General features: G+C 26.1%; 1 protein-coding gene across 1 annotated transcript in view; it reads right to left on the bottom strand.

Moving 5' to 3' along the window:
* LOC111683014 (mucin-5AC) overlaps positions 1-24,973 on the bottom strand; it is a 99,000-nt gene extending 74,027 nt beyond the window's left edge. The window contains exon 1 of the mRNA XM_046953450.1: positions 24,957-24,973. The gene's annotated coding sequence lies outside the window, so the exon portion shown is untranslated. The remainder of the gene's footprint in view (positions 1-24,956) is intronic.
* Between the last annotated feature and the right edge of the window lie 2,454 nt (positions 24,974-27,427).

The raw sequence follows: 27,427 nt of genomic DNA on the forward strand, positions 1-27,427 counted from the left end.
ACCCTTTAAATTAAATACATTTTGACAAAACTATATGATTTGGCATAACCGAATATAAAACTTTGGATAATTTTATTTTCTTTTGTATTTTTATTTTTAAAAATTTTTAATTTAATAAAAACATTTTAATTACATTATTGTATAAAGAACAAGAATTAATATCCACACATATACATACTTACATATGCATAAACATATGTATGTAGATATGTATATACTTATTGTACAAATGGACTAAAGTCAAGACTATTAATTTAAAGTAGAAAATATATTTATGTATGGCAAAAAAATAAATAAATACTTACATAAATATATATGTATGTTTGTATGTACATTGTACACAAATACTTTTATAGCAAATTGAAATAAATTAATTTTATAAACGGCATTTAAAAACTACTCATCTTTTCATTCCATCCAACATTTTGGCATGATGACAGTTTTCACTGATTTTTATTATTATTTGGCTTTTTTTCTTAAATTTCTATTATTTTATCATTGAAATTCACTTTCACACGGAATTTAATAAAAAAAGAAACGAAATATTCATAAACCTTTATTCACATTGAGAGTTTGTATGTATGTTTTACGGGGACACGTACATACGTATACGTATTAGTATCTGTATGCTATTGTCTATCTGCATGATTTTTTTGTATGGATGCGACATACAGGTATATGAGTGTATGTATCCATACGCACGTATTGTATGTTCAATTATTTTTAATGGATTCAATTTACAATATACCTCACACATTCTGTGACAGTATTTTGTTTTAATGTATGTGTGTGCAAAAGCTTTTTTGCATTCTAGTGATTTTTAATTTGGTTTTTTAAATATTTTTTCTCAAAATTTAAGCGCACAGCTTAACGTTTTTTGTTTTGTTGCAAATATGTTTGCATGAATGTTTTATTTTTCAATTCGACAGTTTTTGTTGTGTTTTATTTTTTTGTGAAAATTTGAATTAACAGTCAAATGATACTTTGAGAAAATTTGCATGTGACATTAAAATAAATTACTTGCTATAAACTAAATGAAATTTGATATACACATACATACTTTTATTTATACAACGTGAACATTAGAGTGACTTGTAAATAAAATTTTAAAATGTTACAAATGCGTATCGGTACGGCAAAGTAGAAATGATCACAACTATATATCACATTTTTTTTATTTATTTTCTCATTATCAACATATTATATGCATCGTTTGAGTAGTATTAAAAAAACTATCCTTTGAAACACATATAGTACTTAAAATACTAAAGTACTTAATATTAAAGAATCCTTTAGATATTAAATACTTTATCTACATATATGAAAAACGAGTTAACAGAATAGTCAATTTAATAGTCCATAGGTGAGACAATAGACTTGTCTAGTCAAAAAATCGTAAAAAATTAAAAGTTTTGATAAACAAAATTGGTTTATTCTGGAATATTAACATGATGTTAAAATATAGGTAGAACGTTTTTACTTTAGATATTCGTCTTTTTCGGAAATTAAGTTAACTTAAAAATCTCTGGAAATTACAAAGGCCAGCGATAAAAAAGTTTTAAATAAATTTTTACCTATTCTAGTATAATTTATTACAATAGAAAAGTTGTATCTTCCACTAATTTTCCACGTTTTGATATTTTAGTCCCTGTGACTGTATACTTGTATCTTAAGTATTGAATTATTTAATTTGACCGACCGGGCATTAACTTTAAAAAATTAAAAAGTTATTACCCAGATTGGCGAAAATTCAATTTAAATATTTACGATTTCAGAGAAATAATTTTTTCGACAATATTTTTAAAAATTATACACAATTTATTACTGTTATGTATATTATATAAAACCTTGGCCTGTGTTATTTGTATATACAATTATTGCGCATAAATCCAATTAATGCATAAATCGTCTTATTAACTTGGCCTAAGCTCGACATGTTGATATCGATATTACATTTCTGTTGTACTTTTTAAATTAAGTTTTGAAAATAAAATTCTACCTTATTTCTAATAGAGCACTGTGAAAAATTAAATCTCATAGAAAAAAATTAAGCAAGTCTAATGTACACATACATTTTAATGTATATGTATGTACGTTATGAGCTAATACAAATGCACACACATACATACAATTAAATATCAAAAAAAAAAAAAAATACAATAAAAGTCAATTACAATTCAAAAAAGATAATTTAGAAAGTCATTGACTTTTTTATAAAAAGTGATTCAATTTTATTTACTACGGGTATGACTTAATTTAAATAGGATCAAGTAAATAAAAAACCCAAACTCGCTTACAGTATTCTAAACAGATTTTTCTAATGTTATTCAGAACTTTTTCATGTTGATCGTATGTATCATATTTTAGTTAAAACAAAATTTTATTTTCAAACAAGCATTGTAAAAACACAATTTTGTTTAATTTTGAAAAATAAAAAGATAGTTTTGATATTTATAAATTCATTTTAAAAATCGATATTATCTTTTTTCCATACAAAAACATAAAAAACAAAAATAATTTTATTTTTGCCATCATCAATGAATAGTTAAATAGTTTCTTTTTGTTGCTTTTGTACTGTGGATCGTGTGCCACTTGTATATATAGCTTTTGTTGAAATGGAAAGTTTAAATATGCTTAAAGCATATTTCACTTTTATTGTTATTAATAATATGATGATTTACAAAAAATAATTCTTAGTGAAGTACTATATAGTAATCAGATTAATGTTATACAGTTGCTGTTATTTGCTTTAAGCCAGCTAAAAATTAATAAAATTATATGTGTAAAATCCAAAACATTTTTATAGCCACAGAAAAAATTATATGCGTGTATGAAAGGGAAGGTTTTTCTATGAGATACTGTACTGTACTATGTATGTAAAGATAAAAAACAAGCAGGAAATTATAGTCGGGCGAGGCCAGCCATATAATACCCTACACCTGTTAATAAAAATAAAATGTGATTTAGTTTTCATAACAAAGCCATTTATTGTTGAATAAAATTGTAGATATTTAATTCGAATTTTTAAGACTATAATTATAAAATTCATGAGGGCCATAAGGCTAGTATAGAACTTGATTTTGGATAACTTAAAAGCCTTATTCGGTGGGTTCAGTTGTTTGTATGATAGGTAAAATAACGAAACGATCTTAACCATTTTCAATAGACTTCCTTCCTGGGACAATAGAAGACAATGTACCATATTTATAATTGCGAGAAGTAGTTGGTCACAAGGACAGACAGACGGACATTGCTGAATCGACTCAGAAAATGATTCTAAGGTGATTGGTATACTTTATGTTATAGGACCAATATTATTATGCGTTACAAACATCAGCACAAACACAATATACCCTCCCCACTAAAGTGAGGTAGGTTATAAAATGTTTAAGCTTGAATCACAAAAAGTAACATTTGTAAAATGTAAAAGATTGATAAAATTAAATTATAAATCTAGAATTTTTTAAATGCTCTCACAAACTGTAAATGTGTTAATTGGTTGTGTAAATATCTCAAATTGTGAAAGTATTAAATCAAAATCTAAATATGATTAGCCAAATGTCATATATGTATGGATATTTCATCAGCAAAGAAATTAGGTCCCTAAAAAAAATATATTAGTAGAAATAAAGATTAGATTCTGAAAAAAAGTCATTAATCATATTAATTTTACAACTGAAAAACACATTTGAGCTATATAGTTATTAGTTAAAGTTTTGGCTTTTACTAAGTATGTAGTGATAATTTTGAATTTTATTTTAATTCTGTTATATTTAAACAATATGAAACCCACGTTCATTACTCATATAAAAAGTAATGATTTACAAAAATCTCGAAAGTGGAATAATTCTCTGACATGCCTGTATGTTAGTGTATACATGTGTCTGAGCGTGATGTATTAAAAATTTTACTTAAACATAACGATGAAATTATGCTAAAAATTGCAATGTCATCGTTACTCAGTTATATTTTATGTGTGAAGATTGTCTTTTGTAAATTGTGCGTTTTTTACTTTTTATTGTTCATTCGAACGATGAACATTTAATTGATTTTTGACTTAAGTTGTGTGAGTTTGATTATATGAGTATATATGGGAAATTCTCGTTATATTTTAGTTTTAAAGAAATCAACTTTATATATTAAATATATCTTTCGATTAACATCTTCAAAATAAAGTGCTGACGAATTTTTCTTCACAAGACTTGAATAAATACTTCCATAAAATTTTGTGGTCAATAGTAGTGTTGAAGAACTAAATATTTAAAGTTCAACATTTCTCAAAAAACAGCTTAAAACTAACAAGTTTTTTTACAACTTTTGGATATTATGAAAACGATATTTTATCGGTAATCAATCTTTATATAGAAAGAATTGATTTACATTAAAAACATTTAATCAAGGTCTTTCGTTGACGAGAATATAATTGTACTTCTATGTGAGACAATGATGTGCTATATTTTGTTGAGCTATAAAATCTAAATTAAAAAAAAGAATTTCCCATATACAGATGACTGTACTACATATGTACATATATATTTATGTGTATGTATGTATATATTTGTGTATGACAGCTTTGTGAATGATTATTTATTATGAACACACGTTTATATGAATGTGTTTTATTTAAAATCCATTTTTTATATAGTAAAGAAGAACCTACTGACACTTTAACCGATTTTCATGCATGAATTACGAGTGTATTGAGAGGTTGATAATTTTATTGTTATTACAGTTTTTAATTCTTTTGTTTTAGCCATTATTATTATTATTATGCTGGGATTTATTTCACTTTCACAAGTTGTAAAGACAACATAAAATGATAACAACAAAAAAATTTAAGAAAAGCAAAATGTGGTAAATTTGTAAGTAGTAAAGAAAGGAATAATAATAATAACAACAATAATAAAATATTGGTCATTACTTTTGAGGTCAAAGAAAATTGCAATATAATACGAGAAGTTGTTGAATTGTTGCCTTCCATAAGAAAGGTTTCATTTATTATGACACACTTTTAATAAAATTTTCATACCACAATATATACATATATATGATCATAAATACATATTAATTGTAATTAATTGTAATAATGTAAAATTATAGTTTTTCTTAGTTCAAGCTTATAAATTATATTGTTATTTCAAACTGACAGATTTTTTGGTTTAAAGACAATTACTATCACAACAAATAATTGTGCCAAGTCAGCTTACCCATTATTACAATTATTGTCAATCATCATTTTTATAATCGTCATTGTCATCATTATTATCATTAGCATTAGTATCAGCGCCAGCGACACTTAATGATTACTTATACTAATTAAAACGATACCACATACAATTTTAATGATCTTGTATTAAGACAAATATACATATACATATATAGCATTATACAAACATTCACAAACTCATTCATTAATTCATAAAATATTTATGTACATTTTGTTCATTTAAACATTTATACGTACATATATACAAGTTTGTTCAATGAATAAGATGTAACCGTGCGTATAAAAGCCAACTAATGTAAACAATAAGTTTTGTTTCGAACAGGTTATGACCAAATAAATATGAATTTTATACAATGTATTTTACTTAAAATGAATTTTAGTAATTTTTAGATTTTTACATTTACATCGTTTCAAGTCTATTATGAGTATTATGAAAACGTCAAAAAAGAACTTTTTGTGGCTTAAATTTTTGAAAGATACTTGAACAAATAATTTGTTTATAATTAGACGCTAGCACTTTAATGTATTGCATGATTGTGTACAACTGAATTCGAATATTTTAAAACTATAGTTTGCTAAATCGTCCACATCCTATATACATAAAAGTTTGATTATATTTTGTCAATATTTGGCGATAAATGCATTAGAGAAAGAGTAAATAAATTAGTTGCGAACACTAACATTTGTAAATGCGACCTTAAACTTTTAATCTAATGTAGCATAAATTGTGTACATTTTATATTTATACCGTTCTATAACGAAACAATAAACATCAATTCACAAAGCATTAAGACTAGATATTTTTACATTCTATCAATACAATTGAAAATCGGCTACTATTGAACAATTAATTATAAAATGTCGGTTAAGTCATAACATGTTAAAAAAAAACAAGTAGAAAAGTATAGTCGGGCATGGCCGACCCTACCCTACACCATAAGTATATTTTTAAAATTTTTATTTTTCATAAAGAAACTTTTATGTTGAGTCGGGCATGGCCGACCCTACCCTACACCATAAGTATATTTTTAAAATTTTTATTTTTCATAAAGAAACTTTTATGTTGAATTTTACCTTAATCCAAAGTTTTTAAGCAATTTATTGATAAAAAAAAAAAACAAAATTTTCTAAATGAGACTTTATATAGGTCAAATATGAGCCGATCCTCTGTAAATATGGGAAAAAGATATATTTTTAAATAATAGTTAGTTTTATTGAGTTTCATTGCGATACAAATGGTTACAAGTCAATTTTAGACGTTTAAGACATTGTTTGAAGGGGGGTTTGTATGGCTGCTCGATCATTACAAAAATCTGCAGTGTCATTTATACTTATATAAAATTTATTTGTGCCAATTTTTAGAGAGATAATAGAATATTTGACGTAATTATGGCATAAAAAGTCCAAATCGGGAGGTACGGTGCTATGGGGGCTAGGTGAAATAATGGACCGATTTCAACCATTTTCAATAGGCTTTGTCCTTGAGCCAAAAAAGATTGGTCCAAATTTCATCAAATTATCTTGAAAATTGCGACCTGTACCTTGCGCTGGACAGCCAGCCAGCCGGACAGACGGACATGTCTTAATCGACTCAAAAAATGATTTTGAATCAATCGGTATACTTTAAGGTATTGGACCAATATTTTTGTGTGTTACAAACATCAGCACAAACGTATAATACCCTCCCCACTATAATGGTGTAGGGTATAAAAAATAAATATGTTAAAGTATATGTAATATAATATTGTTGAATTTGCCCCTACATATGTATTTCCTTCACAATAGTTACATTATTGGGCAGTGCTGACATACTGTGAGGCACATATGAAAAATTGCGATATTAAGGTGTAAGTCAATACAAAATTTTTCCCAGGTTTTCAAAATTTATGTTTTTCAGTTGTTTAAAAAATATCTAATTTATAAAAATGTCGTTCTAATTGATCACTTCTTATAATGCAAGTTTTATGAAATTATTTAGTGGTCGTGTCATTTTCATTGTACCGCAAGAAAGGAACCTGCCAAATACACTCACCATAAATTGGATGTTCTCTTTGATTAAGTGAATTTAGCCGTAAATGTGAATATCGATTTAACAACTTATACCACAGAATTCGGTTAAAATGTATTGTGGCGGTGGTGTTGGAAATAAGTGGTTTTGTTGGTTTTATTGATTCTCTTAAAAAAATGTATTATGTATAATTATTTGAAACATTTGTGATTTATTATTACTTATCTCATAATTTATCATTATTTTTAAGCGTCCTATAGACCACCTTCTCTTTTCTTATATCTTTCTTTTCTTTTGTTTTTATTTGGTTTCTGTTATTGTTTTCTTTTAATGAATTGTTTAATAAGCACCACCTTCTTTTTTGATTTACATTCTTCCCTCAAGTTTAAAATTCTTTTCACCTTTATTATTTTTATTTTTTTATTATTTATGTTTTTATTTAAACTTTTTTCTTTTGTATTAAGTAAATAAATAATACTTTCGCTTTAATGCATATTATGTTTCTCTCAGGCTGTCTGTCTGTCCGATTCTCCGCCACATTGTCTTGCTGTCTGTCAGTCAGAATACTTACAAGTATTTAAGTAACTTTTTCTTTTAGATTGTTGACGTTTTCCCCACCATTATTCATGCATAGTGTGTATTTTCACAAAGTCGGATGATGCTCTCATAAATTTTAATTTCTTATTATAAGTTTAGTTTAACGTTTTACTTTGCAAGTGGATTTAATGGGTTTCTCTCTAAATTTCTAGAAGAACCCTGTTACGTTTACATGTTGGAGCAAATTTCAATATATATTCGATTAACAATTCATATTAAGTATATTACTATGACACACATATAATATGTAAATAAAAAATTAAGTACATATGTATATGTATTTGATGTTATGTTTCTAACTAAACTAAAGACTATTTGATATTCCCAAAGAGACAAATTTTAACTTAAAAAATTATAAAAATTTTTAGAAATTGCAAAAAATACAGAAATGCCAATTTCGTTAAATATGTGTCGATATATTACAGTTCCCAGAATGTTGAACGGTACACATACCATTTTTATTTCAAGGACGAACTATCCACTGAAAACTATTCATGCTAAATATATGTGACTCTCGAATACTGTACGAAATCCTTATTGGTTTCGCACCTCAAATATTTTTTCTTAATATATACAAAAATGTCAGAAATCTATTCCATTCAAGGAAAAACTTACATTGAAAAGTAATGAGTTTAAATGCGAATAAAACCTCTTTTCAATACTTATTCATTAGCACTTTAACTCATTATTTTAACACGGTGGTGTCATTGGCGTCTACGCTCGCTTACAAATTGGGAGTTAAGGAAGTACATTTCTCATATTAATATCGATATCTGAATCATTACATTTAAGACTCTGAAAATAATGATAAGCGAGAATTCTAAAACTTTATATTAAAAATCTTAATTTTTTAACTCAAAGGTATCGAAAACAAATACAGTTTTCTCAACAAAACTACAAATATAATATTATGTTAAAGTTCTGTTGTATACTAACAAAAAAATTATTGCGATTATATTTTGAAATAAATAATTTTTATTAAAAAACTTATAGAGAAAAAGTCTGGATTACAACGTAAAATTGCACATATATTTTTTAGCGCAATAATAAATAAAACATGTATCTAAAGTTTAAAAGATAAGCAAAATTTTTTGTATTAAATTTTTGATGCCACCGTTGTTTTTATGTACATTATTATACTTGCTGGAAGTGCAGAGTGGCTCTATTGTTTTTAAATTTTTTTTGTAGTTGTGTTTTAATTCGATAATTAATTAAAATGCCAAGATTACTCTGTAAAACTATGCAAGACTTTTTAGTTGTACAGTTTCGGTTTATTCGTTTTTATATTTAGTTATAATCACTACCATTGTTGGCATCATGTTTTTCTCGACAATGATAATAAAACGTAAATTTGTACTTAATGTTTGGTACAAGTACCTTCTAAAAAACTCAAACTATTATATATATATTTTTTTTTAATTTTTAGTTTAATTAACAAACATCATTATCATCTACAACATTTGCAACAATATTTTAATAATAACGATTAGCATCAAACAATATAAAACATCTATGTGGAACACAAATGAAAAACAAATTGTAACATAATGATTATAATGCAGTGGCTATAATTTTATTCTTATTTATGAGTTGTTATCATTTTTCACTTTTAATAATGGATACAAAAACATGCATGTTAAAAGAAACTACTGTTTGTTAGTGACATTCTGCATTTGCATGCTCTGCTTTATAAAAAATTAATAAAAAGTAAATAATTTTTTTATTTTATTATTTTTTATAGCAACAAACACGCAATATAAACCTTGACAGCGTTAGAAATTGATTTTACGTATAAACATGTTGTTTCTAAAAACCAAATTTTATTCTTATTTATAGACCAAATTGTTCATTATTTTATTTTTTACTTTTAAAAATCTTTATTTTTCTTATTTTCGCTTTAAAACTACTTACTATTGCAATCAATTGTAATTAAATACTTTAATTAATGAACGCACCTGAAAAAAAACAAATACATAAGTATTATGTAATAATTTTTAAAAATTTTAGTATTTTAATAAGTAGAGACACCAAAATATGCAAATGCATTTATTTATCGAACTTTGTATGAACACATTTCAGAACAATACTTCGGTTAAACGTCTTCCGTCGATTATTCAATCGTTTTGCTCTAAAATCACTTAATTTTCGTATATTTCTCAATTTTAATCCATGTTCCCTATCGAAAAATAATAATAATTCAGTGTAATCAGCGTAATTTCAACATCGTGAAATATGAACATTTTGGATTCCTTAAGAGGAGCCTCTACGCGAGGAATCCTATACAAAAATCATATAATCTTTTATAGAAAGTGTAAACTGTAGCAACTGCTTTCTACCTTACAAACCTGCTTCCAAGGAGGCATTATTTTTTTCTAAGATTTATCTAGTTAAGTCAATAGTCTATAGTCCAGTCGGGTTTCAGGCTAGTATATAGTCTAGTCTAGAATCAAGTCTATAAATTGTATAGTTTATATTTCAGACGCGGATCTACGGAGGTGTAAAAAATGTAAAAAAGTGAGGAAAAAATTAAAATTAATAAGTTTACTTTTTTAATTTATTTATGAAAATTTAATTTAATGTTGTTTATAATTTGTTTTCCTAGGAACAACAATTTAAACAATTTCTTCCAGAACGTCAAAATAAGTGCGAAAAACTGTTAATTATTCATATGCATTTAAGTTAAATATCAAAAGATATATCCAAAACAGGATTACCTATCAGTAAAATTTTGTTAAAATAGATCGGATAGAAAACCCGTCTCTGAAAATAAAATAGTTTTGTGACCACATTTACCCCAGATTTTAAGCTTTTAATGTTCATTTCTGTTTGTTCATATATAATGTAGTGAACATTTTCAATATCTTCCATGGACATCCCCACAAATATTCAACGTTAAAGCATCCAATTTCAACAAATCACACATGCAACAAATACTTGAAAAGTTGTAAATTCTCTAAGTTGGTGGTGGGTGAGCCAAGAAAACTATTTAACTTCAAAGATTTGAAATCAAATGAATTTAATTGTATTATTATTCATCACAAACTATTCAAAAGTTCATAAATTGTTTGGTGTGAAAACTGCTGAATTGTATTCATTAAAAACAAAGAAAAACTACAAAACAAAGAATTTTGCAATTTTCTTTTTATTGTTTTAATGGAATCCAATAGCAGTGCAACGTTGTTTTTTTAATCTTGGGAAATACTATACAATATTATTTATTTTAATACTCACTAATACAACAGTTAAGTAAATGCAACATCGAAAATTGTATGTATGTCCATATGTTGTATGATTGAAATGATGGAAGAATAAACAAATAATAATACAAGCAGTGTGTGCAACTTTACAAATATACAAATAATTTCATTAAGCATTTAAAAGTCAGTTAAAAACTACTAAATTTTTTCTTTCAATGAATGTTGCAAGTAATAAGTTATGAAGTTTGTACGTGTTTTATTAACTTGGCCTTTTATTAGATGAAGTGTTACACTTTAGTTTGCTTTTTAAGTCTTTAACTTTGTATCGAAAGAAAATTGTGTAAATGTTTTAGTAAATTGATGTTGTTGTCTTTAATCCATTCTGAGATACTTCAATATTCTTTTGATTATTCTTGTTTAACTATTTTTTTGTTTTACGTTTAACCAGCATTGGATATGAGTGGTAAGTATAATATGATCTTCTTTTGTGTGGCCATTTTAAATCCGCTTTTTATCTTTTTGATTTAATAAAATAAACATTTACTGACATACTTTTTAAAGAAAACTTAAAAAAATATATAAAATAATAAAATATAAACACGATGGAAAAAATAACATTGGAATATATTCCCACTTGTGAGTTTTTCATTTTGGTTTTTCTTATTGTATTGAAAAACATTGTTTAATATAAAACACAAACATACTTGCATACAAATATTTTTTGAAAATATAATACCCTGCAATTCAGGATTACTGTCCTGAATTAACTGTATATATTTATATTAATAACGTTTAGTTGCTAAATGAATATGTAACTTCTTTTCAACATGTAATACTTACAAAAACGTATGTAAGGATTATGTTAAACTTCGCATTTTAACGAAAATATAAGTTTCAATATTTCGAATCAACCAAAACAAAACACTGACTTTAAGGGATACATTATGTGTAAAACTGCAGGAATACTATTTCTACCAAATAGACACACGTACAAACCAGTATACACTACAATACAGATTGGTACTTTCATAAACCAATACAAACAGAAGTAAAGCCTTTTTTGCATTATTGGGTCAATGTTTAAATTGAATTTATTAAATAAACAACAAAGTGGTGGTAGTGATGGTGGTGAGCACATGTTGTTGCTACATCAACTGTTGTTGCATTGCATTTGTTTTTGTATCTGCTGCTGGTCGGTCCCTTGTTGTTGTTGTTGTTGACGTATTGTAAGTTGCACTTGCACCAAGCAAGAGCAACAAACCAACAAGAAGATATAATTCACATACACACAATATAGAATCCAGAATCTACAACTTACGTATTAACAACATCAATACACATACATACGAATACATAGATACAAACACACACACAACAAACTTAACCCAGTAATTCCGTGTAACCATTTGAAGTTTCTGTTTATTAATGACTTAACTGTTAGGTAGTCCATTGACTTTTCACAAATTACTCCTCACTAGTAAGGGACAATTGACTCTGTAAAAGATTATTTTACTGCAAAATGTAATATAAAGAATGTTAAATAATCTCTTAATTTATATGGTTTGTATACATATATGTATGACTATATATGTATTGACTATCTAGGATGTATGATATTCCTGCATTTCATAAATACACAAAAAGTAAATTTCGCCAACATAATATTTACACATTTACACATTACAAGATATTACTATGTATTTAAAAAGCATTATTTTACGATTACATTTGAAGTAATTGTATTTGTAATTGTAATAGAAAGTTGGTCAGTTACAATTAAGTATGTATATGTAATATATAACTGGACAGTAACCAATTACAATTACTTGTAATTCCAGAATTTACAATTACAATTACATAATTTTAATTAGTTGTTAACAACTAATTGTAATTGGTAATTGCTCAAATACACATTAATAGAAATTGCAACTGATAACGTCATGAATAAGCCTACTAAAGGGTTACTTTGAATTATTGTAAAACTGCTGGGAAATGCTTAAAGGATTTAAACATTTTACTGCAGAGTAAAATATGGTTTTGGTTCTGCATTTTTTCATTTTTTTTCTCAAGCATCTTTAAAACTATACTTTTTTGTGTTATATTTGTATTTTATTTTAAAGTTTCTTAAAAATATAAAATGTTCAAAATTTGTATTTGATTTTTTTTGGGAATGGACTTAAATATAAGAATCCAATAGAGTTTTTAAAAATGCATATTAAGACAATTTCATAAAAATGTTATGTAGACTTCAAAAAATCGTAACTAACTGTTTACTTGAAAGTATTTTACTCACTGCAAGAAATTTGGGTAAATTGTTGAATTGCATGTTTGGATTGAACAAATAAAGTATCTAAATATCATATGATTGGTTTGTACCATAGTTTTTCCTAATTGAATGATCTTATCAAAATCACTGGTTTTTTACACATACTTAGTACATTACAAGTAGCATGATGCGAAATTATCGATAAATTTAAGAAAAAGGGAGAAAAGAAAAAAACATATTCTATTGAATTTCTATTTAAGCATAAAATGTGTTGATATATGTATTGTTAAGATAAATGAAAATAGCAAATAAGAAACAATAGTGAAAACAAAATACATACAAACATATTATGTTGACTACTTTGCTGAAAAAGTGCAAAATACTCGGTCCGTTCAGAACAAAGTTTTAAAACAGGAAATTGCTTCCTTAAATTTGCGAATAGATGCGATATAAGTTAAAAATGTCGGATATATTGATAATGAAAATAATTCTTAAAAAGTACACAAACATCTATTTATGTATGTTGTTTTTATCAACATATATAGGTTAGGTTGTTGATTCAGACGGTCATTCAACCAACTCACTTGGGTCCTAGTGGTCCCGTTGTGATATCCTGTAACAGATCCTGCGAAGAGAAAACCTAAAACCTATGGGGCATTACATGATTGATGATTGATATGGTATTAAACCAGCCAGAGGCACGAATAAATGACACTATCATATTCAACGTACATACATAGATAGTAAAAAATTGTTTCAAACAAGTGATATGTACTATTGGCTTTAAATGTATTTTATAGAGCAATTACTTACAGTAAACTTAAATTTATTATTTTAAAAAATTCTGGTTACGTCATATAAATTTAGATATCCACAAAAACCGTATACATATAGTTATATCCCTAATGTAAATACATACTTATGTACATAAGCATATCTATATCTATGTATATAGAATATAATGGAAACTTGCTACTTTCTAAAATATCTGTTTATAGTAAACAAACATTTCCCAAAGAATAACAATAACAACATTATAGTGGCAACAACCATTGTGCTAAATACATTATATCGAAAGATTGTGGGAAAATGTAGCTAAGAATATTTTAAATTTTTTTTACGAAATGTGTTTTCCTCTTTTTTACTACCACATATCCATTATATTAGCCAATGGATTTTGTTGCTGGTGAGAAGTTATTGTTTGTATATTTTATTTGTAAAATTTTGTAAAAAAAAATTAGTAACGGAACTATTACTTTTTCCTTTATTTTTCCTTTTTGTTTTCAATTCAAATTAAATTTAATATCCTGAGAAAAAAGAAAAATTTCAAGTATGTTTGTATATAAAATTAATATAAAAATTTAAATTAATTTTTACATTTTAAATTGAAATAATTTACACTGGATATATAATGACCAGGGAAACCAAAATATGAAAAGCATATTTTACCCAGAAAAGTATAATTTAGCATGAATTGACTTTTCAAGTTCCATTAGGGCAAATTTATTTTTTAGGTATATTGTGATGTTTTTTGCTTTAGTTTATCATTTTTTATATTTCTTAAAACTTTTAATTTTAATTTTTTAATTTCTTTAATATAAAGTAGTCTCATGAAACCCAATGTTTTTGTTTATTAAATAAAGGTTGTTCAAAATTATTCACTACTATTATTTAAGTTTAGTGATGAATTGAAAAATATAAGCCTCAATCAATAGTAGTAATAGTGATAGTGATATTTAAAATTTTTAATTAAAAATATTTTAAAAATAGTTAAAATATTTGTTTTTACAGCCTAGTGAAAAAATATTCCTGCACTATTTTGGTTTTCAACAGAGATATGTTTAACCCAATTGAATGTTTAAGTTACTATATTTAAGGAATAAAGCCATAAAAACGGTATTTAAATACAAAAATTACACAATTATAATAAAAACAGAAATAAATATACATAAAAAATTTGCCATTCTTGGCTTTAAGTAAAACAAATTTTTTAAAATTGGAATCACTTAATTTGTTTCTCCGAGAAGAGTCCATCATTCCGTTATAAACGTTCTACTGGAGCAGAAGAAAGCTTTTCGACTATATCAAAAAAGTTATGAAAGAGAATAGAATTGTTCCCATTGATTTCACTTTTGCCTTCAAAACTTTCTGGAGATTCATTCAGATCACTCTGAGTTTCTCTATAAATATGATTGTGTAATTAAAATATTATTAAAAAAATATTTAGGATGGTGGCGATATAAATTTGTTTATTCTTATCATAAAAAATTATATTTCCATTTCTATTTAAAGCATGAGATGTCGCTGGGGTAACTGCATATGTATAGACCATCATACTGTCATCGCTATTCTACATTTTTAAAGATGTATATTTAAAAAATGCAATTATTAAATGTCTTACAAATTCTCTAATTTCTTTTCTATTAAGTATTGATTTAACTAAAAAATAGTGGACTATTCCCATCTCTGATTAAAATGATCGTTTGGAAGCAATGAATTGAATTGAATATAATGTACAAAACTGGTCTATATCATAATATAAATAAATTTTCAAAAAATCTTAATAATTTACCGACAAAAATAACATTTTCTATTTCATATTACAATATGAATATATTAAGTATATGTTTATTACCACAGAAAGCTTTCCTATAAGTGTTTTGTGAAATTTTTGAAAATCAAATTAATTAAAAGTACTAAAAATAATAAAATATATATTTAAATACAGTGCTTTCTAGATACACCACTCATGAGACCAACCGTAATGGCCGTTAGGGAAACACAAAACTGCTCTATATCAAGTATAGCCATCGTAGTACCAGCTTTTTCCAAGTTATCGGCAATATTATTTCCAGTTATACATCGTGTCCCCTTAACCAAATAAGAGAATCATCATCTCGCCATCTTATTAACAGGTTGACTGCCAGTATAGATTCTCATATACCCATATCCGATAGTATCAATGCCTATTTATTGTCCTTTTTATGCCCTTCACCACTTTAGTGGGATCGCCTAAAACAGGGGGCTTAGGGGAAGCCCCCATATAAAGCATATTTCAGAAAATTAGTTTTTTAACAATAAATTGCTTAAAATTATCGGAGGAAAGGTGCAAATCAAGTAAAATGCTTTATTATAAAAACGAAATCATAATATCTTCTTATTATATGTCCGATAGTATCTAGCCTATTTATTGCTCTTTTTTATTAATGTGCTCATCAAAAATTTTGAAGTCCATTTACAAGGAAAGGGAATCATGATATAATAAATTATGATCGCAGTTTTGTTTCATTTAATTTCTAATTTTAGACTTATAAAATCTGATTCTAATTTTGAGTGGTTTGTATCGAACTCATTTCGATACTATTATAATTTCGTAAAAAGTCGTATGGTTTTTGCATTTACTCCACAAAAAAAAACGATATTTCAAAAATAAGGCTAACTTTAACTAGCCGCTGAAGATTTGAGGTACATCAAATAATTAATTTTTAATTAATAATAATTAATCAAAATGTATATACAAAAATTAGTTGTCAAATTCCCCAGGCCATTAACGTGTATCCTATAACTTAAATGTGAAAAAATCTTATGGGATAATAGAGCATATATTTCAGTTTAGAGAAAATTATTTTACAAAAAAAAAAAATAATAATAATAATAATAATAATAATAATACGCTTTCTGATGCTTTTAATTATAATAGTGTCAGCTATTATAGATTGAATAGTAATGACAGAAGTATAAATACAATCATTACATGTTTCATGCATAGATGTATATATAAAACTAGTCTTTAATTAATAGACACCCAATAAAAGGTGTTTGTTTAAAACAACAAACAAACAAGGAAGTAATACACATATATATGTTTCTACAATTGTTTGAGAAGGTTTCCCATTCAAGGCCATTTGTTGTCAGCCTGTTCGTAAAATTGAAAAGTTCGTTATATGCAGTACTAAGTAAAACGTGGGTTTTTGGTAGGAAAATAATTAAAAATAGGTACATAAAATATTTTTTAAATGTATTTTATAAAAATTTTTTCTTTTTTTTATAAAAATAGTACAAAACACAAAATTCCGAATCTTATATACCCACCTCCAAACCATATTTGTGTCGAATTTAATCGCTGTATTTTTAATTATGTCATGAGCTTTAAAGTTATTTCTCGAAGTTCATCGCTATACTCGTATTTTTTAAGCGAGTAATGAGCGTTGAAGTAATTTTCTTAAGGGGGCCTGATATGGAGGGTAAGGTCAATTATGGACCGATTCCCATAAAATTTGTTAGAGATATCGGTTAGTACTCGGCGTACTCGTATTGTTAAGCGAGTATTGAGCGTTGAAGTCATTATCTGAAGGACGGACGGACATAGCTACATCGAACTAAAATTTAATAAGAACACAAAATGAGTTACAGTTTTGGGTATAAAAGCACCGCTTGCTACAACTTATGTTATTTGTTATTTTTGATAAATGTCATTTTATCTTAATTTAAATAATAATATTTTTATTAGTTCGTTAAACAGAGTACAAAAAACAAGTTTTCTTCGTTATTTAAAGTAGTCAATAGGAAAAATTAGCTAGTTCGTTAAATGCGATGTTCGTAGAATTGAATGGTCGTTAAATCGGAAAACTACTGTATGTTAATATGTAAACTACATTTTTTTTATTCTAGAAACATGTTTCCTTAAATTATTCAAACTATAAACCTTTCTTTAACGATCTGTGGTGTACATTCCTTGATAGTAACATTATTAAATTTTTTTTAGTTTCTTATACAGTTAAGGTGATATAATTATGTTACTAACTAACGAATAAGAGATTTGTATTTTTGTGAGATTTTTTACTTGCATAAAATAAAACAACTTTTGAACTCCTTATTTGAACTTGTACCGGTATATTTTCTAAAACTAAAAAAGAAATTTATATGAATTTTTAATATTAAATTTACATTATTGTGTATCTACTAAATTTGGAAGAGGGATAAACCGCAGCCCCTATATTTGCTTTTTCATCGTGTAAATATAGTGGATCAAACAATGACACCAGTTTATACCTAAAATGTTATTAAAAACTTCAATATTTTGTTAATAGTATGAATAGTTGAATAAATTTTGTACGAAAAGTTGCAAAACGATACGCTTTGATACCATTATTTATTGAAAATGCTTTAATGCTTTAATTATATGAACATAAGTGTACATATACTACATGTATGTATGTATTTTTATATATGCGCAGTATTTACTTTAAAAATGTAAGTTTGGAAAATTAAAAATTAAAACTAAAGAAACAAGTGCTGCCTTTAAAAAAGCTTAACTTACAAACAAACAATTGTTGGCACAAACATAACAAAACAACACTAACTAACCCAACAAATACGAAAAGAAAAAAATGATCATAAGAATAAAAAAGTAACAAGTAGAACAAGTACAAGAAGAAAACAAGTTCAAAACTGCAATAAAAAAATCAACAACGAGAAAATAGTTTTACAGAAAAAAGCGACAACGACGAACAAAAAAAAAAGAAGTTTTAATATCACTTGGCCTGTAGGTTGGTTATTTAGTTTGTTGTTACAGGCAGTGTTGCTATCGCAACACTTCTATATAGTCATTCATAATAAAATTAAAAAAATTTGTCTAGACGAAAATAATAAAATATCTATCCGCAACCTGCCCATAAGAGTGTCAAACATAATTAGAACTTTTGGGACCTTTAGATATTTTATGAATACTGAACCTTGATACTAATAAATTACATCACATTTACAGTAAAGCAAAACATTCGTATAGCCTTACATTTGTACAGCTTTCCTGGCAACACTGGTTACTAATATTTTACAACAATGAAATGTAGACATATCTACATGTATATAAGACTTGTACATACATATATGTACATAGGTATACATCTATTTATATAATTTTACTTACTATACACAAACGTACTAGATACATATTCAGTTGAAAAACTCTCTATTTTTATAGAGTTAATCTAAAAAATTTATAGCAGGCAACATATTTTAAGATTTTCTAGAATAAACTGTATGTAGTATTAGACCTGTCCTCAAAACATATATGTCTTGGATATATTTTGTATCTAAAATTAACTAATGCTATTGGAAGAAGTATGTTATTTAAATCTATTCAAAGTTTTTAAATTATGTAAATTATTACTGAAGTAGCAATTAAATAAATAGTAACTCCCATATTCATAAATGCTTAATAAATTTATTGATAGTTTATTGTATGAATTTTGTATGGAAAATGTGCGTAATAAACCTAAAATAAGCAATTAATATCTTTATGAATACGGGGGTAAAAGTAGATTGCTTTGTTTCGATATGGGTTTTTGTTTTTCTCGTGAGATCAAATTACCAAAAACAAATCTAAATAGATTAAGGGAAAGTCTATTAAGTAGAAACAAAAACATTTTATATCAATTAAAATATATCTAAATATTTTTAAAAACAACAACAAACTGCGATTCTGTAAATATATAAACGTATTTTAATAGTCAGTGACTACTAGTCACTAATGACACTAAAAGTCATCACAGAAGGAAATCATAAATCTTTGTTTATGTCTTTTAACAGTTTTGTTTTGTTATTAAGCGTTGCTACTAAAAACGTTTACATCATTATAAATGTGTGCACCTGAGCCATTCTTTTAGTTATTCTACTGCTATGGAACATTTATAGACAGAGTTATAAAAGAATATATAATGTTAAAAAATTATCGAATGCAATTCTTGATTTCAGAATTCAGAACATTTCAGCAGATAAGTTAATTAATTAAATTTTCAATCACTAATATACCCAACAGAAAATTTATAGCTTACTTCATTGATATTGTGTTGCTTATTTTGTATTCGAAAGTGCTTACAAACACACACTCTGGCTTACTTTACACAGGGTATGGCCGCTTGAAAATGACACACTAACTGATATACTTGGTTTGTGATATTGTGTGTAGATTATACTTTTTTAATAATATTCTTGTGTATGGAAAAGTAGCTATTCCTACATTCTTCCCGATATACCTAGTAAGTAAAATTGTTTTTACAGCACCTTCCTAGCTGGGACACAAGTATATCAAAAAATATCTAAAACAACTTTCTATTTAAAATACATGTGTATTAAGAAGTATCTAAATATGTATGTTTTTTAAAAAATGCTACCCAAATACATGTTTCTACAAATTCATTCATAAGCATAAGGCCATTCCAATCATTACTAGATCATGATCCTAATTTTAAGCAACAAATTTTGCTTAAAATTCATCTAAACATTGAAAAAATGTTTATCCAAAAAATATTTTTCGATAAATGAAAAATTAAACAAAAAAATTTTTTGTTGATTAAATTACAGCACACTTGATTTTTTATATTATAATTTTCTGTTCTCATATACAATGTTAATCACTCGTATATTAAAATGTAATGCAGAAAAAATTTATTAAAAATTTAAACTTCATATCCAGATTTTATATACAAGTAAATCAAATTATAAGTAACATAAAGTAAAGCACACAACATTGGTTACAATTCCGAGTACTCTATAAATTTTCTTTGGGGTACATACACTAATTTTTAAATTTTTTTATTGGTATTATTGAATCTGACTTATTAAAACATAACAATATAACAATAAATAATTTTACAATATACAGACATTGAGCATAAATGAATTAACAATATTTCAATTGTTGAAAACGTTTTTGCACGATTTGAAAATGCCCGATCTGAAGTTTAATTTCAAGATTTACATGTACGGATATCGCTCAATCAATTCAGAATATTATTCTGAACCGATAATGTTATAGGGCGTTTCAAACATCAGCACAAACCCAATATACCCTCTCCGCTTAAGTGGTAAAACGTTTAAATATTCGGATGCTTTTAATTAAAAAATTTTATTGAAAGACGGAATTTGTTAAAGTAATTGCAAGCGAATACGAACATCGGTGTAAACGCTTTTCTCGTGGAGCGAGGTATAAAAAAGTAAAGAAATCGAACCGAATTTTTTACATATTTCAAAAAAATAGTTCTCGAGTTCTGATGAAAATGTTTGTATAATTTAATAATATTTTATAAAACAACTTATACCGGAAAAGATATATAAATAAAAAAGGAATTTTTATGCTGTTATATAAAACATTCTTTAAAAACTGTTTAAATTACATTTATTGCGATATTCATTCTACATACATATGTATATATTGTTCACTGTCATTAAAATTGTGAAAGTACATAGGATATGTAGGGTAGAAGTGGGATCATACGCCATAGAGGCACATCTGCCAATAGCGAATAACTTGAAAACTGAGTAATCGATTTTATCGCATTATCAAATTTTGTTTTAGTTTATCGATTATCTATTATCCCTGAAAATTTGAAACATTAACTTAACATATGATGCGAGGTAGACATGATTAATTGTTTTTGAAAGAGCTGTGAAAATATTTTACTGTGTGAACTTTTTTAGTTTTTGTGATAGAAATATATATTGGCCAATATTAGAACGTCAATAATAGTGAACAATAAGACATAATAATATTTTCGATAGTATAATTTGAAGCCAGAAAAAAATTGAAACTAAACCCCAAAACTGCCCGTGTGCACATGCGCCAAATATATGTAACGCTTGTGATGTAAAACAAAATTTGGTTAAAAAAATCAGTAATAATTTCTTTTAATTTTTTTTTAAGTTTTGTGAAATAAACAATAAATATCTATTATATTATACTTTGTTTAATGAATTAATGTATAAAACAGCAAAATAACCTGCCCCATCCCCTTGGCGTATTTACCCCATGGATGGGGCGGTATCGCCGTTTTTGGTCAGCGCGGAAAAATTAAAAAAATATGTACATGAGGATGACTTAGGAAATATTGAAAGAAATAAAACTAAAGCCAACTACCATGAAAAAAATTAAGAATATGTATTGAGGTTTTAATTTGAGGCCGCCTCAAAAAAAGTGGCGTATGGTCCCCCTTCTACCTTACATATGTATCTGGAAAAATGTTATAGAGTTGCAGTGAGTTTATTAATAAAAGTGTTTTAGAAATGAGATAAATTAAAAAATTCGTGTAAGATTTTATAAACCGTTTTGTTTCATTTGAAACTTGTAAATACCAAATAACAATGTTAGCACAATCAGTTGTTGAAGTAATTGTATAACGTATTGTTTACACGATCTAAATACTTGTAAAATATTAAGAACATAAATGTATAAATAATTCATTGTCTAAAAACTGGTACAGTAGGTTACAAAAGATACCTTTATTTAAAATAATTTACAAATTTTAAAGAGAATGTAATATTTCAATCAAATGCATGTTGTTAATATTGATGATGTAATTCGATATAAATTTATAAGAAACATTTATGTATCTAAACATTTGAATTATATTTTTTTATTATGTATTAACATATGTATGTAAAATAAATATTTTAAGTGTTTCAGATTTAATTTTTGTTTTTTTTTTAATTTTTAAATTTTAACTATTTTATGGATTCAATTAAACATTGTAGTAATGAATTAAACCACATTTTATAATTACTCTTTACATGCCAAACTTATTTTGTATTTATATAATCTTTTGGATTAAATACAGTCAATTTAAGTAACAACGAAGATACGGGTATAACATATCAGTTCAACATACTATTTGTTACTTGTTCCAAAGAAGCACTTTATTTGTGATAAATAATTAAATAGAATAGAATATAAAATAATAATTAGAGCATTTCGTAGTGGGATTTATAAAACAAACAAACATACATACATATATACATTTGTATATGTGTACGTTTTATATTAAGAACTCATAACAAAATTAACGCTTAATATAATGAACTACATTAACGTTTAAATGAGTTTTGCAAAGTGAAACTTTTGAACATAAAAATAAACGAGTTGTATAAAAAAAGAGTAATAATAGTATTTAACACAATTTGTTTTTAAAAATAACATATACTTAAGTATGTATGTTATGGTCCAGATTTTTTTAAATTGTTTAAGCAATATTTTACCAAAATAGTCAACAATTTTTCTGGCATGTAAGTAAATTATTTCTGCAAAAACATTAGTTATTATTTTTAAATTTTATTTGTAAATCGTTGATGTCTTTAAGAATCTTGATGTTGTAATTAATTTACATTTCGATGTTAATTGATTTAATCAACTTTTGAAATTAAAATCCATAACTGGGCTAATTTTATTTCATCGTCCTTTTTGATAAATGGAATGTTTACTTCCTTAAAAAAATTAATATCAGTTTTGATTTTATAAAAAAAAAAAACAATAAAATTCTTGAACAAATTGATCTAAATCTTTTTTATAAATAAAAAACTTTTTTTGCTTTGCTTTTCGTAATTATAATTAGTAATATTGTCCAAATCTTTGACTTTGGGCAAGACTGGAAGACACGGGTCTTCTTATTTTTGGTCTTTTATCATATAGTGGTGTCGGCACATGGTTACTTTTTTCGTGTTGCACTGTGTATTTTATTTATTGTGTAATATTATTTTTATTTATTTCAATTGTATTTAAATCTCAATGTCTTATTAAATTTGTTAATAAATCTTATATAAAATTAAAATCGAATGATCACAATCGCAATTCAAAAATTTCGCTTATTTTGACGACTTCATCATTAATTGTGCTTAAAGAATATATTCTTCTGAAAACAATCTAAAAATAAATACATATATTCTTTAATTTATAATTACATACATAGTATGTATTTAGTTTGTTGTGTAATATTCATAGTTTACTGCAACAACAACAAAGTTTCCTATTAGTTTCTGAGTCTACACAGAATTTATAAATCCATTTTATTGTTTACATAAAAATATTTTCCATGTTTTGTATTATGTTTTTATTTATTTTTCAAACAAATATTTTAATTTGCATTTGAAATATATTGCTATAAAAGCTATTAGGATCAACCACAAAGTGGAGTTACTACCTAATAAACACTTTCCAATTGGAAAATAAGTATTGAATATTGAATTATTTTTTATATAGGTTTCTTTATAGAGAGATTTTTAAATATTTCTAGATTCATGGAGCTCTAATATAAAAAAAGTATATCGGTCCTTTTTATTAACTTTTAGGGCAACTTATGTACTTGTTACAAAAAGTTTTAGGATAGTTCTAAGCTTAAAAGTTAATTAATTTATTATAATAAACATTGTTAGAAAAAGAACGTTAGTTAATCTTTTCAGAATAAATGTTTATATATTTTTTTAATTTATAAATAAATTTAAATAGTTCTATGGGTCAATTTATATATACATATGTACATATTTGTGTGGTTGGAAACTTATATGTATATCCTTTGTAATGTAAAGCGAATTTAACCGTTAGTTTAGGGACCCAAGTAACCAGCAGGAAGAGAGTATTAGTTATAAAACTCTTATTCTCTTCTGTACTTACTTTAAAATGAAATGTTTTTTAACATAAGTAATATAGTCCTTACTCAATTGTCTACTAATAGTCGCATATTTTTTCGTAACTAGAGTTTTAACTCGGTGCCTTTTAGTTTTATTTATCTTTATTATTTTTTTTTAATTTATTTACTTGCATACACATGAATATGTTGTATATTTATTAAAAAAATATGTTATAAATATATCTATGAGTATTTAAATACATACATTTTATATCCTGTAGCGATCTCCTGTTTTTTGTAAATTTTTTACAATTTTTCTGTTTATGAGAAAGTTAGTATTTTTCAGATTTATTTATTTAGTTATTTTTTGAAATTATTTTTGTTTTATTTGTTATATATCAAATATTGAAGTTAACATTTATTTATCAATCAATTCATGCATTAAATATGACATTTTAGAGATTCTATTTATGATAAAATATTTATTTGTATCTAAGTTTTGTTTGTATTTGCACTTAAATGGCACCGATCACAATCCACACTCAAACACACTTTTATTTGCTTTTGTATTTTATTATTTTTTAAATAAAAAAATAAAATCCTTTAGTACTTTTATTGACTGTAGCATATGATTAGAATTATTCGAAATGAAGCTGTGTTTACATTTTGTATTAACATATAATTTACCGTTTCTTTTTAATTTATTTTTTCTAATTCAGCCGGTGATACGAAGTAAACGCTTTAAGAGTATGTAACGTACTGATTCGCCTAGTTTGTGGTCTAAAAGATTTTTAACCATTCTTTATTGTCTACATCAGCCCAAACTATACAAGAAAGAAGTCTTTAAAACTGCTACTGTTTCTGTCTCTGTATGTTGAAGTATATACGTGTGTATACTTTCATGTTGTCATTGTTGTTGCTGCATGTCACCGTTGTTCTTCTTAGCTTCAGTATCTCGGCCTCTATTGTAACAAGAAGAAAAAACTACAACAACAACAAAAAAGCTAAACAATTAAATAGTCCGTAAGTCAGTCAGTCAACAGTATAAAGTTATAGACTTTTAGCAGACATAAAAACAAGAAAGTGCATGGTTAAGAGCAGCTTGAAAAGGCTAAAACACACTCACAAATACTCAAGTACAAACCTGCACACACTCTTCTATAAAAACCGTAAGACCAAGATCAACAGCCAAAAAAAGAAATGTACATTGTACAAGCAAACGCTAACAAAGAGCTCCAACCAACAACAAACACACACAAGAACACAACATAAATGTTTGAATGAAAGTTGCGCAGACGTAGCAGACCTGACGCTACTAGTTGTTCTCATTCATTAAGACCACCAGAGCCAATCTCAGAGTCCAAGACTCTGAGAGATATTAATAAGTGGTAAATAGCGAGAGAACATGGTTTTCAACATGGTCTGTTGACTTAGGTAGAGTGGAGTCAAGAAGACCGGCTTTTTTCGTGTAAATAAAACTAAATTCTTTAATATTGATTCATGAGATTGAAGCTTTTGGAGTTGGTTGTGTCAACAGGTTTGATGTGAGTTTGAATTGTAAATTAAATTTACAAAAAACAAATATTTATTTAAGTGTTAACTTGTTCCCATAAGAAACTACGTTGTTGGTGAAATGTTGATGGATTCTAGTTTTCATCTGAAGATTCCAGAAGTAATGTAAAATTTATACATTAAATCGGACAATAGTTTTTAATATTTAAAGAAATAATGACCGTTTTACTCATTGCGTTATGAATTAATATAGTAATCAATTTTATACAAACTATAGTTATTTCCTATTATTTTCTTCTAATTTATCTTAACAATTATCAAAAACACCAAGAAAATCTATCCCTATTTCGCAAGAAGATGAAGTGGAGTGCAAGTGACTAGCTGTTTTAACATGTGCTTGTCATAGGAGGAAGTTATTCGTCATATATTAAGAAGAGAAGCAAAAATGCTTAAGTTTGAATTTAAAATGTCATTCCACCTGTAGATGTATGTAGGTACCTAGTGTTAAGACTTATAAAATCTTTTTTGTATTATAATAATTTAAACTGATATCTCCACTTAAATTTTATGTGAGAACACGCAAAAGAGTATATAGGAAACCTAGGACACTTTTAAGTTTAAACTAAGTAAAAGAATTACCCAGAGAATTTGAGAATTGGAGGTAAATAGCGAAAGAAACAAGTTAGAGTGTTATATTCGGCCGTGCCGAATCTTAAATACCCTCCACCAGCTGCTTTTATATTAATATATTATATTAATAATGTGAGTGAAATGTTTAATAAACTTATTGATGGTTTGTTTTAGAAATTTTGCTTGGAAAACTTGCATACTAAACATAAAATAAGCGACTAATATCTTCATGAATAAGAAGATAATTGTTTATAATTATAGTTATGATAATGCAACTAGATTAATACTGTGAAAATGGCTTTCGATGGAACGATCAGATAAAGAAATTGACAGTAACATTTTTGAAGTAAAAAAAAAGTTTATTTTTTAAAAACTTTATTTGGTAATGTTTTATTAATTTTCGAAAATGAACGAACAATTATGGATGATCGTTAAACAAATTTCAAGTATATAAAAGTAATATTTGTGCCAAATTTTGCATGGATATCACTGTTTGGCAATAAGTTTATGCATTTAAGTGTTTTTCTAAAGAGAACCTTGTTCGGGAGCTATGACCAATTGTGGATTGATCAAAATTTTTCAATGACTTTTCTA

Source organism: Lucilia cuprina, chromosome 6, assembly GCF_022045245.1.
Source record: "Lucilia cuprina isolate Lc7/37 chromosome 6, ASM2204524v1, whole genome shotgun sequence".
NCBI lineage: Eukaryota > Metazoa > Arthropoda > Insecta > Diptera > Calliphoridae > Lucilia > Lucilia cuprina.